Source organism: Pseudophryne corroboree, chromosome 7 (assembly GCF_028390025.1).
Source record: "Pseudophryne corroboree isolate aPseCor3 chromosome 7, aPseCor3.hap2, whole genome shotgun sequence".
Classification (NCBI taxonomy): Eukaryota; Metazoa; Chordata; class Amphibia; order Anura; family Myobatrachidae; genus Pseudophryne; species Pseudophryne corroboree.
The window spans coordinates 426,511,814-426,525,742 of record NC_086450.1 but is presented as its reverse complement, the minus strand read 5'-3'; the positions used below and the strand labels follow the sequence as shown (position 1 = coordinate 426,525,742).

The window sequence follows — 13,929 nt, the reverse complement described above, 5'->3', positions numbered from 1 at the left end:
AACCGTGCGTCTGAAATAAAACAAATCCCACAACCTCTATTTAATGTGAGCAATGCTAACTATAATCGCTCACAAGCACAACCCACGCTTGTTCTGTGTAACCTTTAACGACCGGGCCAGACCTGCATGTTGTGCTTTATATTTACTTCCTTAAACACTGTTATTTCAGTTTTAACTATATAGCAACAAATGTATCCGATTTCACACAGATCTAAATGAATCTAGCAATCTGAGTCTTGTGGCAACAATGTGAGAGGGTATGCAAAGTATCGGTGCCCTTTGTGTACGCTTTTTGGCGCCAAAAAAAATTCACAGATTTTTAAATAGCTTTTTTCCTGTGTTTTACGGGTTCTACCAGCACCTCTGCAGACCATACAGAGCAGACGCCATCTAATCAGCACACAAGTAGGGTTTTCAGCGTATCCATCGACCAAGAAAAGGTTACGTAGGGTAACTTTCCGCCCTTTGCTGATAGATTAAGTCTGCTATGACCTGTTAGACTGCGAGCATGTGGAAACCGGACGATGCCCCAATTGTAAACGTCGGTTTACATACAGGACTAAAAACAACACTTTAAAAAGACATTTCATACACTTTAAATGGAGCCGCTGCGGCCGCTATACTTAATCCTCAACCTACGTACTTATTACACCATTAGCGTACAGAGCCCCGTACTGTGTACGTACTTTGCGTACAAACGCTGCGCTGGCTGTACAAAGTACACTCAGTGCGTACACACCTAAAGATACTCCGTGAGCCCTTAACAGCTACACATGTGATAGTAATACACTTATAACCTTAGCAGGGAAAGGAAAACACGACACCAGTTTGTATTTAAAATGCCGGCTTCCGACACCACAACACATTATTAGTGAAAGGGGGTTACAATAACAAAACAATATAATAGAATAATGGCTACAGTCAATGGTACATACGTGTTTGGTTTTTGTCGCCTGCGCTTCTCAGTCTGGTCCTCAGTCATCTGGGTAGATAACCTTTAGAGTCTGTGTCTGACCAGGCATGCAGCTGGCTCCTTTTATACAATCTTCCAAAACTTAACACAATGGATACTGTAATCTTTGTCCATTGGACACAGGGATGGTCATTTACAGTACAGGAGAGGTCATAGGTTGGTTTGAATATGTGGGCGATGTCTGTTCCAGATGCACTTGTGGGTGGTCTCCTCTGGGTTCCTGCGCATACCAAATGTACAGTAAATACAGTTTATATTTATATTCTGCTCCTGCACATAACTATTCGCAGGAACGTGCGATCTTCTGCAAACCATCACCGGAATATTGCCCTTAAAATACCCTACAGCTGGATACCAAACACCTCCTTATAACCTTGTTCTGTCCCCTCCTATCCTGTAAAGGTGAATCCCTTTGTTCTGATACCATTTAAACTGTTGTAACTTGCTGGTGTGGTGCAGGGAGACTATGTGTACATTGTTCACTATTTGGATTAAATATGTAATGTATTTTGATGGCCTTTTCCATGCGTTCACAAACTCTACCGTAAATACTCATACCACGCGCTAATGCGCAGGACCGTGGGAGCGACCATACGCAAATTGCGAATATGCGCACGCACGGCAGAACAAGTACATGCACGGAGGCCATCTGTGTGTAATTTGTACGTGATGTGTGTACTACAATATTTTTCGACTTTGACACAATCATACATTACCAGGAAAGCCCAGGAACAGAGCATTTTCTCCCTCATGGAGAGGGTCAGGTAGGCAAGTATGACCTGCTGGTAGGGGAGGTGGCTGCTGGGAGATGTAGTTCTCCCTTCTGCTGCCTCTGGACATACAAGGTGGGGGGGGGGGGGTCACACACATACACACACACACACACACACACACAGCTGCAGCAGAAGACTGTACCCCGACAGGCCGGAGGAGGAAGAGGAGTAACAATTTAGTGACTAATTAAGGTAATTGGAAAGTTGGAATTGCTTAATTGGCTATTGGGAAATGTGTGTGTGTGTGTGTGTGTGTGTGTGTGTGTGTGTGTGTGTGTGGGGGGGGGGGGGGGCAGGGTGCCGCAGATGTGATAGAGCAAGTTCATGCTGATTTTTCCTAAAAACAACAATTTGAGGAAGAATCTGACTTTCTCTGGGGGTGCCAGATAAAAAGAGATTCCTATAGAAATTACCCGCTGGTCAGTTCTCTCCTGCAATTGAATAGGAAAATCCCTGCGGCTGCGCACAAGTGAATATGCCACTAAATTGGGATTTACGTACTGGTAGCACTGCCTTTAGTCCCATGCCTTGGGGTTGTTAATACAACAGTGGGCATATAAATTAAACACTAAGTTATATGAAAAGTTCTAGATATCTCTAGGCTGCATCAAGTGTATTTTGATTTTCAGTCGTGATTCAGGTTCCAGACGGGAAAACAACAGATCTTTCCGGGAGATTATAAATGAACACAGATTATCATTAAAAAAAAAAAAAAACATTGCAAGACAGATCAAATCAAATGAGGATTCCCCAGAGAGCAGACATTTACAAAGATGATCAAAAATCTGACATATCTCAAACTGAAGCCCAAATGCAGAGATGCTAAACTCCTCCGTCCTCCCAAAGGAGGCAGGAGGCTGTCACGAAGCAGCATTCGGATAAATGTCTCCCTTTCAAGCATAACCCTCCGGAGCTTTAAACAATCATTTATTATTACTTTTTTTCAATTAAAATGGGTGTTTAAAAATAAACTTCCATTAGTAGGAACATTGTCATTCAACTGAATCACTTTCGTGCACAGAAGTCATAGCCAAATCCAATGTTAAAGTTATATTTCCATTGCTGTGAATAAAACTTTTGCTGCCGTGTTCGCACTATGATGTGAATTATAACGCTCTGAAATTCAGGGCTCATTCACATATATGCGCTAGATGGTTGGGTAAAAAGGTATGGGGTGAGATGTACCATCGCATGGAGAGAGATAAAGGGGATCATTCCGAGTTGATCGCACGCTGCCGATTTTCTCAGCGCAGCGATCAGGTAAAAAATGGCAAAACCGCGCATGCACCGCAATGCGCACGTGCGTCGTACGGGTACAAACAGCATCATTGCTGTGCAATGCTTCTAGCGACGATTCCATTCACACAGCCGATCGCAAGGAGATTGACAGGAAGAGGGCGTTTATAGGTGCCAACCGACTGTTTTCTGGGTGTGGTAGGGAAAACGCAGACGTGTCCAGGCGTTTGCAGGGTGGGTATCTGACATCAATTCTGGGACCTCCGACGCTAGAATCATCGCACAGGATAAGTAACTACAGGGCTGGTCTTGTTTTGCACAAGATGTTTTTGTACCACTTGGCTGCACAGGCGTTCACAAACTTGCAAAGTGAAAATACACTCCCCCGTAAGCAGTGACTATGCGATTGCACGGCTGCTAAAAGTAGCTAGCGAGCGATCAACACGGAATGAGGGCCAAAGTACTAGCCAATCAGCTCCTAACTGTCATATATACAAACACAGCCTGTAACATGCAGTTAGGAGCCGATTGGTTAGTACTTTATCTCGCTCCACTTTAACTCTCCATGTTATCTCTCTCCAAGCTTTGATACATCTCCCCCATGAAACCCAACGCATGCACTAGATGCTTCTTAATGCTGCAACATTAATGTGTTTTCCATGTGTTATGTTTCTGCCAATACAATTTGGGAGGTTGAATGGGTATCCGGTCTCTAGGTCGACCACACTTAGGTCGACAGTCATTAGGTCAGCCACCATTGGTCGACATGCATTAGGCTGACTTGGTCTATAGGTCGACACAATTTTTTTCATTTTTTTTTTACTTTTTCATACTTTATGATCCACGTGGACTACGACTGGGAACAGTAACCTGTGCCGAGCGCAGCGGAGCGAGGCACCGTGCCCATAAGCATGGCGAGCGAAGCTTACCCTATGAGGGGACACGCCGCGCTAAGTGGTCATTTTCCAAAGAAAACGACACCATTTAAAAAAGAAAAAAAAAAGTCACGTCGACCTAGTGATCGTGTTAACCTAGTCACTGTCGACCTAATGACTGTTAACCTAAGTGTGGTCGACCCTATGATCCACACCCGTTGAATAACGCATTTTGCATTTAATTGCATCATCCTAGCCCCGCCCCATTGTAAAATGTAACTTTGAATAGTCGGAGATACAATGACATGTAGCTCCACCCCTTACAGTGTATACAATTCCGCAGATTGCAGTTTTACATAGTGGGGGGCAGGGCCCTAATGATAAAAAGGCAGTGCCACGCCCCCGCTTATTGTACTCTACTGGAGGGTGTCGGCAAGTATGATGGAAAATAGCTAGTGGAACATTCATGAAAAAAGTGATAACGTGGCGAGAGATAAAGTACCAGCCAATCAGCTCCTAACTGTCATGTTACAGGCTGTGTTTGAAAAATGACAGTTAGGAGCTGGTTGGTACCTTGGGATGTACTAAGGTAAAAATGCGGTAAAGCTCCCGTTTCCGGGGGTTTTACCGCATTTTAAAATGTATCAAAACCCGCCGCCGGGTTTACGCAGCCGAGGTGATACCCTATAGAAAGCCTATGGGCTTCTTACCGCCGCCGCCCCGTGCCGCTCACAACTACCTCCCAACCCCCGGGATACTTGTGGTGCGGCCCCCCTCCTCCATCTTCCCCGCAACACAGCCTTGTCTCTTTGCGGCTGCAGGGGGGAGGAGGAGGTGCACAGCGGCTCCCAGTACGTCAACTCCCGCTGCTGGGAGGTGACGGAGGCCGGCACAAACCCTCTACCTGGGAGTCTCACCGATCGCAGGGCACCCCGGCATCGCATTGTGATACTAATCGCATATGTTAGTAAATATGCGATTAGCATCGTTACGATTACCGGCGATGACCCGCGATCCGTGATAGTACATCCCACCCCTTATCACTCTCAACTTTATCACTGTTTAAGGCTTAGTACATCTCCCCCTAATAGTTTAGAATATTTGACATTCAAAAGTAGGAACACATTGGTGGAAGATGAGCCCATAAGAAACCATTCATCGTATTTTAATACAGTTTTAGGTGATTGCGCCTTAAAAATAGATTGCAGTTAGATACTGTAGGTGTAAATATAGCCTTTAGGGTTGGCCTGTAATAAAGGAAAGTGCATTACGTTTTAATTGCAGTGTCAAATGAGGGAGTTTCAATTGTTTGAAAACGCTGATAAAAATAGTTTACCACGAAATCAACAACTGATATTTCTGCTCATTTGCATACCTGCGTTTCCAGCTAGCCGCATTAGCATAGGCACCTCCTGTGAGATGCATGTCACAGACAGCTATGTCCTACTTACACCCATGTTTTAAACCCGTTTTTTAATGTGCAACAATTACATTTGCTAAGCATCAGTATAGCAGAAAAACGCCCTGTCTTGCGCCTGCAAATAATAAATTGTTTAAGCGCTCCTACAAAAGTATTATCTGTGTCTAAGCTACAAAGATGGTACCAATCAGGTCCAGTATATCATACGCAAACAGCCTATCACAGGCAATTTACTAGTGCCAGCGATTATCCTCATCTACTATTTGCACCTGCTTCTGACCACACCCCAATAACATGGCTTTTCTGGGTCGGTTTCCTGGCTTACTGTACATGTGTTTGTTGTAGTTGTGCAAACTCCCCTTTACTGTACTTTGCCTATGCAAGAAGGACCCTGTCCCACCCAAACAGGAGCAGGGAAGGAGACTGGCTTCTGTTGTCCACAACCGCATCCTCCTCATGGCTTGAGCTCCGCCTCTCATTACATCATGTCACCCACGGAGCGGAGCAACCAATGAGCACCTGCCAGAGAAGGACGACTGTCAGAAGCAGCAAGAGCCGCATCAGTATCAAGAAAGAACCGAAGCTGCGGGTTGGCCACTGCTGCCCTAGTGCCTAATGGTGTGTACACACGGTGAGATTTTTGCTTGCGATTTTGACTATATAGTAAAAATCGCTAGGAAAGTTAGTGCAGATCGCAAGGTGAAAGTCACCTTGCGATACCGATGCGCGGTCAGCATCGCAAGCCTAGATAGATTGTGCAGGCAAGTAAATTTTGACTAGTATAAAAGTATAGTCAAAATTGACACTTAGCCAAAACCACACATAGCCAGTATCGCAAGCACAGTCATCTAGCCTTGTGATACCGACCACAGTCCATATCGCACAGTGAGAATCGGGCATAGCCAAAATCTTACCGTGTGTACACACCTTAACGCTAACCTCCCTTTTTCCGTAGCCTAACCCTAACCCTCCCCCTAGTGCCTAACCTTAACCTCCTTTCACTTAGTGCCTAACGCTAACCTACCTCCTCATAGCCTAACCCCAGGGGTGGACTGGGATGGAAAACCAGCCTGTGAAATTTATGGAAGCAGTCCTAAAGGTGGTGCAGTCTGATGAGGGGTGGGGTCTGTTGAAGGGGGCGGGATCCCTCCTCATAGGGCCTAATTGTACACAATTGCGGCCTTCCTTGCGTCTTTGCTGTAGACCAGGGGTGGATTGGGAACTAAAAGTGACCCGGTAAAATTTTGTAGAAGTGGCCCGACATGGGCAGCACAAGAGGTGTAACATACTGGATGGCAGAGTTGCTGTACTGCAGAGATGTAATAACAGAATGAATGGGGACAATGCAGTGTACTGAGTGCGGTGGGCTGCCTGTCATGTGGGGGATGGGGGCACATGACAACACACAAAACAGGCCCCACAGACATGTCGGCCTACAAGGCCAATCCGCCTCTACCTAACCTTAACCCTCCCCTATTGCTTAACCCTAACCTCCCATTGCGTAGCCTAACCCCAACCCTCACCTTCTCTGACACAGCCTAACCCTCCCCTCCTGTAGCCTAACCCTGACCCTCTGCTGCCACAGCCTAACGCTAAACCCCCATTGGTGGTCCCTGACAAATGTCAGCAGCTCACATCTCGTGAACAAGTCGATATTCTGCAGATGCTGCCATGTTCAATGTCAACTTTTCAACAATGTCAACATCATAACAGCATTGTGGTATCGACATTATGAACGCTGACACTAAATATTGACATTATGACTACATCTCAGCAGTGGGTCTTAAACCCATACATTGTCAGGGCAGGGTGTATTCTGCGTGTTTGCTGCATTTCTAAAAAATAACATAAAATACATAATAATACATGTAATCTAAGTGTCACCAACACTATTGCTCAAAGCCTAGGCTTGTATCTGCAAAATATTGTGTGGGTTCCCCCGGAAAAAGCCGTTTACAATGCTAGGGTGGAAGACACCATAGCAGGAGGTCACACGGTATGTGGGCCGCCTACCACAGTGTCCACCAATCCTAGCCTGTTCAGCATGAGTCTGAATATCCTAAGTGAGTCAGGTCCATGGCAAAAACTGTTCCCCACAATACTCTGCTACAAATGGCCTTTGAGACACAAAATAATAGCATACCCTCCAACTCTTAACCTTTTTGGGAGGTACAGTACCTTTTTTAAAAGTCTGTACGGATTTTTGGCTCTCCAAACTTCCATTGAAAGTATAGGAAAGGGGGCGTGGCCTTTGCCCTTGACCACGCCCCTTTTTGAATTTGTACCGATTTTTATGTGTAAAATGTTGGAGGGTATGTAATAGCAGGTTACAAAATAGGTTCAGTGGCAGAAAAGGCAGAGTCAGTGGCAGTGCAGGGCTCACTGCTGCCCTGTGCCACACCCACCCCTGAACGCAGTGCTGCGGGGCCAGCGGCAGTACAATAGTGGAGATCTGCACAGACACCCTGGGCGGCTCTACACACTGCAAAGTGCGTGTCTGGAGGGATGTTTGCTCCTGGGCAGTGATGCAGCTGTGTTACTGTCTGCAGGGAGCCGTTCCTATAATAAATAAGAAATTCTGTACTGCGATGTGTAAATTAAATTGATCACATCAGTGATCGCTTTATGCTGCGGGACCCCATGAGTGAGCGTCAGACAGTGCATATACTATTACCGGGGGGGGGGGGTAAATTATGTGATATGTAGCCAGTGGCGGATCTTGCCATGGGCAAGCAGGACTTTTGCCCGGGGCGCCGCCTTCCGGAGGGCGCGGGCGCCATCCGGAGGGCGCCACACCATGGCAAGATCCTCCACTGTCAGTGTGCGCCCCAGCAGTGTCCCCCCGCTGTGCCCCCCCTCCCGCTGTGAGAAGGGAACCAGACGCTATGCGTCTGGTTTCCCTTCGTGGCGCTGGTCCTCCCCCGCTCTGAAGGGAATCAGACGCTAAGCTTCTAGTTTCCCTTCATGGAGAGGACCTTTGGTGTGCGGTGCGCGATGACGTCATCGCGCACCGCACAGCATTGTGGCATAGACGCTAGGGGTCATAATTGACCTCTAGCGCTTATGCTGTGCTATGGGAGAGACGTCATGACTGACGTCTCTCCCATAGATCCGAGAAGAAGAGCGGCGCCGGTCTGCAGAGTCTGGAAACAGGAGCGGGGTACAGTAAGTATACTTTTTTTTTTTCTTTTTCTTTTCAGCGGCGCTACAAATGGGGGGCGTGACTGACCACGCCCCCATGTTAAGCCACGCCCCTAACTTTTGCCCGGGGCGCCGCAAGGGCAAGAACCGGCCCTGTATGTAGCCTATAGACGGATGATTTCAGGATGTGGCAGTCGGGATGCCGGCAGTCAACATCCCAGAGCCAAAATCCCTGACACGTGGACAGAAGTCTAGCGCTGAAATCCCACCATCGGTCGAAATACAGTCGCCAGAGTCTTGACAGCCGGTATCCCGATTGTAAGTGTGCTGGGTACTGTTAGGGGTTGACAGTCTTGAGAAAGTCCCAGTGCATTGTGGGACGAAACGCATTGACCAGAGCAGCATATGATATTCTCCAGACCTCCTCCCTACTATCTATTGAGCCCACCATAGATCTATATATACAGATTCTGCCACTGGACAAAGCCTATACAGCTGGATCCTCTCCCGCAGCGTTGACCACTGGGAAAGCTTTAGCGAGCAGGCGCTCGTGACCGGACAGCGGCTCCTGCGGCCAAATCACCTGGCGCTATTGGGAAACACCAAACGGAGGTACCTGTGACCAGCCAGAAGTCCCGCCAGCGGTGAGTGCATCACCAACGGGAGAAATAGTTTTGCAGTGGAGATACATGCGGCCGATTACAAATAGAGGCACCAAGAAGTGTAAATATACCACTGTGTAGTGCTTGGATAAGTGAACTAAGTAGCCGGGACACCGGCAACTGCAGCACTATCTACATATCCAGCTCCAAGGTGCACAGCAGCTAACATGGACACTATTTGGATACAAATAGCTGCTGTGAATACAATTGTTACAAATTAATCAAAACATATAGGGGGTAATTCAGACTTGATCGTAGCAGCAAATTTGTTAGCAGTTGGGCAAAACCATGTGCATTGCAGGGGGGCTGCAGATATAACATGTGCAGAGAGAGTTAGATTTGGGTGGGTTATTTTGTTTCTGTGCAGGGTAAATACTGGCTGCTTTATTTTTACACTGCAATTTAGATTTCAGTTTGACCCCACCCCACCCAAATCTGATGGGCCCTACACAGACAGATCCGCCGCCGAGCTGCCCGATGTGCCAGAGTCTCAGTGCTCAGAGCGCTAACAGCGGCGCTGCCGGCTACGGGAGAGGAGGGGGCCCACACACGGAGACTGCACACGGGTCCCCTCCTCTCTAGAAACGCCTCTGGAAGGGGGGTATTAGATTTAGGCACTAGGGCAGTTTACGGTTATGCTTCGGGGGAGGGGGAGGGGGGTAAAGGGTTAGGCTGTGGTGAGGGGATGGTTTAGGTTTTGGCTGAAAAGCCTACAGAACAGGGAACAGCCCAGGACTGTTTCCAGGGAAGACGGGCTGCCTGCTTCCTGGGAATTATGTTTATTATCTCCTGTGGCACAGGAGATCAATCATCTTCAGAGCCTTACAAGGCAGCATCCCTTAGGAGCGAATCCGTGTACAATCAGCTATCTCGGTTTTTAATTTATTGTCTTGTACAGTATGTTGCTATTTTTAGTACTCATTAAGGATAGACTGGGATGTGCTGCACTGTTAGTCTGTTTATTGTTAGCTTGGCTCGCATGGCTTCCCGTCATGCTCAGTCTGTGGATAGAAGCGACAGGCTGATCTATTGCTACAAGAAGCAGGAAGAAAAGTAACAAATTCGAGAATCACATAGATAGGGAAGATTACTATGGGCAGTATCCAATTAGCCGTGGTAATTTACCGCGGCTAATTGACTCATCCAGGGCTACCCTATTAGCCCCAATGCTGGAGCTAATCAGTGATTTTGTTTCACCTGATTTTGTTTACCCGATAAATAACCATTAAAACCACAATAGGTGCCGCAAAACCACATAGGTCAGCTGCTTTAGGCAGACCCTATGTGTTACCGCATGAAAAATCAAGCTATAGTATAATCGATAATGACCATCAGGCCATTCTCCTGGCAGAGAAAGCGGTGCAGTGACCCGGCTTCGGTGATCAACCCTATGTGTCGATGGACACACAAGCTAATCACAGATTAAAAAGTCAAAACTTTTTTAAAAAAAAGCAAACATACCTACCAGCGCCAGGGGCCGGGGATTGGTGCTCTGGTACGGGTGCTGGTCATTGGTCTGCACTGCTTTGACCTCCAGGGCAAAGTGATGCTGCAAAATGGCAGCGAACAGGATCCAATGCTCGATAGCCCTCCAGGAGCACCGATCACCAGCTCCTGTGATTGGCAATTATAATTACCGGTGGGGGGGTCCCGGTGCTGGCAGGCAGTAATTGTAATGGGTGAGGGGTGGGGGTGTTAACTAGCGTCGTTGGCGCATGCGCTGCAGGAACTCAGGGTATTTTGTCCAAAAAATACCCCAATGATGCTGCAGAAGGCATTCGTAGGGACAGAGCTTTCTCACAAGCTCTGCCCCTGCATACAATTATTAATACGTCCATGCGATGTATACAATAATCGCACTATGAGTTTGGATGATTTTATCACATCTCATCCTCAGATGTGGATGGTGATCAATCAGCCCCTAAGGCCTCATACATTCCCCCACTGTACAGTTTAGGGCAGAGGTGCTATATTCTGAAGACATACTTTAACATTAGAATAGTTAACTTCAGGACACACTAAAAGGTGACCCTGACCATGCAGTGATTATTCCTCTTACATATTCCACTTCTATTGTCCCTTTAAGAGTAAATTCCATAGTGACATCAATATAAGGCCATACCTTGTGGGGATCCACTGAAAACATTGGCCCCAAAAGTTCAGAGGAGGGGTTACCAGAGAGGGACCCCCTCTCTCAGGTTAAGGGGAACCCATGATCTACAACTATGGTGCCTAGAGTGCCATGCTCACATTAGGCTGCAGTCATTAGTTGACCAAATTGGCCAAAGAGGTCTCCGTATGTGGGTCCAGCACAGAACTGGGCGAGTTTTCAACAACATTATGTGTCAGGGAAGCATCTGGACCATGCTAGATCAGCAGACGGCTCGGAGCTGCTTTACAGCAGGCTCAGCTAATGAGGACAGGAGGTACCAGTTCTGAGAAGTGTGTATTGTGAGCACCTGACTTACTCCAATCAGGCTCCATGTCCCTAATACCACTGGAGAGAACTGGCTGCAGGTCTGACACAGATCAGATGTCTCGTTACCTTCTTAGAAGCTTCGCTCTGTTTATAAAACAAGTCACTTGCAGCAGAATGCTAGCAAAAGCAACTCATAAAATGTTGTCATAGTGTGTAGAGCACAACACTTACCCATACTTGTCTACCTGACCCTCTCCATGAGGGAGAAAATGCTCTGTTCCTGGACTTTCCTGGTAATGTATGATTGCCATCACCTGTGGTGAAACACCTTTCTTATCATTTAACTAGCTCACCACAGGTGATGGCAATCATACATTACCAGGAGAGTCCAGGAACAGAGCATTTTCTCCCTCATGGAGAGGGTCAGGTAGGCAAGTATGCACTTACCTCCCGACATGACCCTCTCCAGGAGGGACAGAATGCTCTGCTCCTGGACTTCCCTCTTACTGTATGATTGCCACCCTATGTGCTGAAACACCTTTCTTATCCATTCACCTGTTCAACACAGGTGATGGCAATCATACATTAAGAGAAAAGTCCAGAAGCAGAGCATTGTGTCCCTCCTGGAGAGGGTCATGTTGGGAGGTATGACAACAGCACCAGCCTCAACTTGGGGAAATTAAGCATGCAGCTTAATTTCATGTCTGAACCACAAGGAAGTATAAAGCACAAATGTAGCCACTGGTTCCCTGTGTACAATGCATAGGTACACATAATGATCAGACTCCCAGCTACATATAGTTCTGCCGTCATGCACATAGATGTGCAGAGTGGCTTTACGCAAGTTATGTGCTTTTGGGCGGATGTACTAAACGGAAAAAGCAGTAAACCCCTGGTTACCGCATTTTACGAATGCACTAACCCCCGGCTGCTGGGACAGCACCGCGGAGGGGAACACCAGCCTATGGGCTTCTCTCTGCAGCACTGGTGTGAGGGATCCCATCCAGCATGCCCCACAGTCACCCCGTCATTTGAAAAATGACAGTTAGGCGCTGGCTGGCTGATACTTTATCTCCCTCCAGTTTATCTCTCTCCAAGGCTTAGTCCATAGAACCCAATGGGGCATATGTATTAATCCTGGAGAAGTGATAAAGTAGAGATAAATAAAGTACCAGCCAATCAGCTCCTAACTGTCAAGTTACAGGCTGGGTTTGAAAAATGACAGTTAGGAGCTGACTAGCTGGTGCGTTATCACCTTCCACTTTATCACTTCACCATGCTTTACACATCTGCCCCAATGTTCTCAAACTCGCTCCTCAGGACCTCAAACAGTTCATGTTTTCCAGGTCACCTGTGGATCTTCAAAAAGTGACAGTTGGTAACACACCTGTGCATCTGCTGGGTGACCTGGAAAATGTGACCTTCTAGGGATCCCGAGGACCGGGCTGGAGAAATACTGCTTTATAGGAATCCACCCTGTGCCATTCAATGCAAAAGTTATGCTGTGTTTGCCACGTGACTGGCCCTAGCTCAGGGAGAAGAGTACACACATGCACAAATAGTGTTGTGTGTACCCTCCTTTAGAGTGTTATATAAGGCTCCTATATATACACAACGGAACCGGTATGAAATACCTCCAATCAAAATCCCGACGGTCGAAATCCCGACAGCAATTGACCGACGGTCAAAATACTGACAAGGTCAAAATCCCGACATGGATAAAATACCGATATTTAAAATCCCGACAAGGTCAAAATACCGACATGTAAAATGCAGACAGGCCAAAATACCGACATGCATTTTTCATGTTTTTGTGTGTATGTCGACATAGGTCAACATGGACACCATATAAGTGTACCGCGTCCCCTTGCGTGGCTCGCTATGCTCGCCATGCTTCGGGCACACTATTATAAACCCCCTCCAGGTCCACTGGGATGGTAAAGTATGAAGAAGTCGGTTTCAATGAAAAAATCAGGAAAAACTCATGTTGGCATTTTGACCTGTCGGCATTTTACATGTCGGTATTTTGACCTTGTTGGTATTTTAAATGTCGGTATTTTGTCCATGTCGGGATTTTGACCTTGTTGGGATTTTGACCATCGGTCAATTACTGTCGGGATTTCAACCGTCGGGATTTTGATTGGAGGTAAATTGACTGCATCCCTAGACAACAACCATCTTTATTATAGCAGTAATAGATGGAATAAAGTTGGGGTTCCGGCAGCATGTTTTCATGATGAACTCACTATGGAGGAGATTTATCAAAGCTTGGAGAGAGATAAAATGGGCGGAGATAAAGTACCAACCAATCAACTCCTAACTACCATGTTACAGGCTGTGTTTGAAAAATGACAGGAGCTGATGGGTGGATACTTTGGGCCTATTTATCAAATAATATTTGCAGGATATACCCCCAAAACACCCATTTTC

At 46.8% G+C, this 13,929-nt stretch overlaps 1 long non-coding RNA gene across 2 annotated transcripts in view; it reads right to left on the bottom strand.

Moving 5' to 3' along the window:
- LOC134943823 (uncharacterized) overlaps positions 1-10,659 on the bottom strand; it is a 101,302-nt gene extending 90,643 nt beyond the window's left edge. The window contains exon 1 of one of the 2 annotated variants that reach the window (XR_010181774.1): positions 10,542-10,659. This is a non-coding gene — a long non-coding RNA (uncharacterized LOC134943823). The remainder of the gene's footprint in view (positions 1-10,541) is intronic. The other variant, XR_010181775.1, reaches the window with a different exon arrangement.
- Between the last annotated feature and the right edge of the window lie 3,270 nt (positions 10,660-13,929).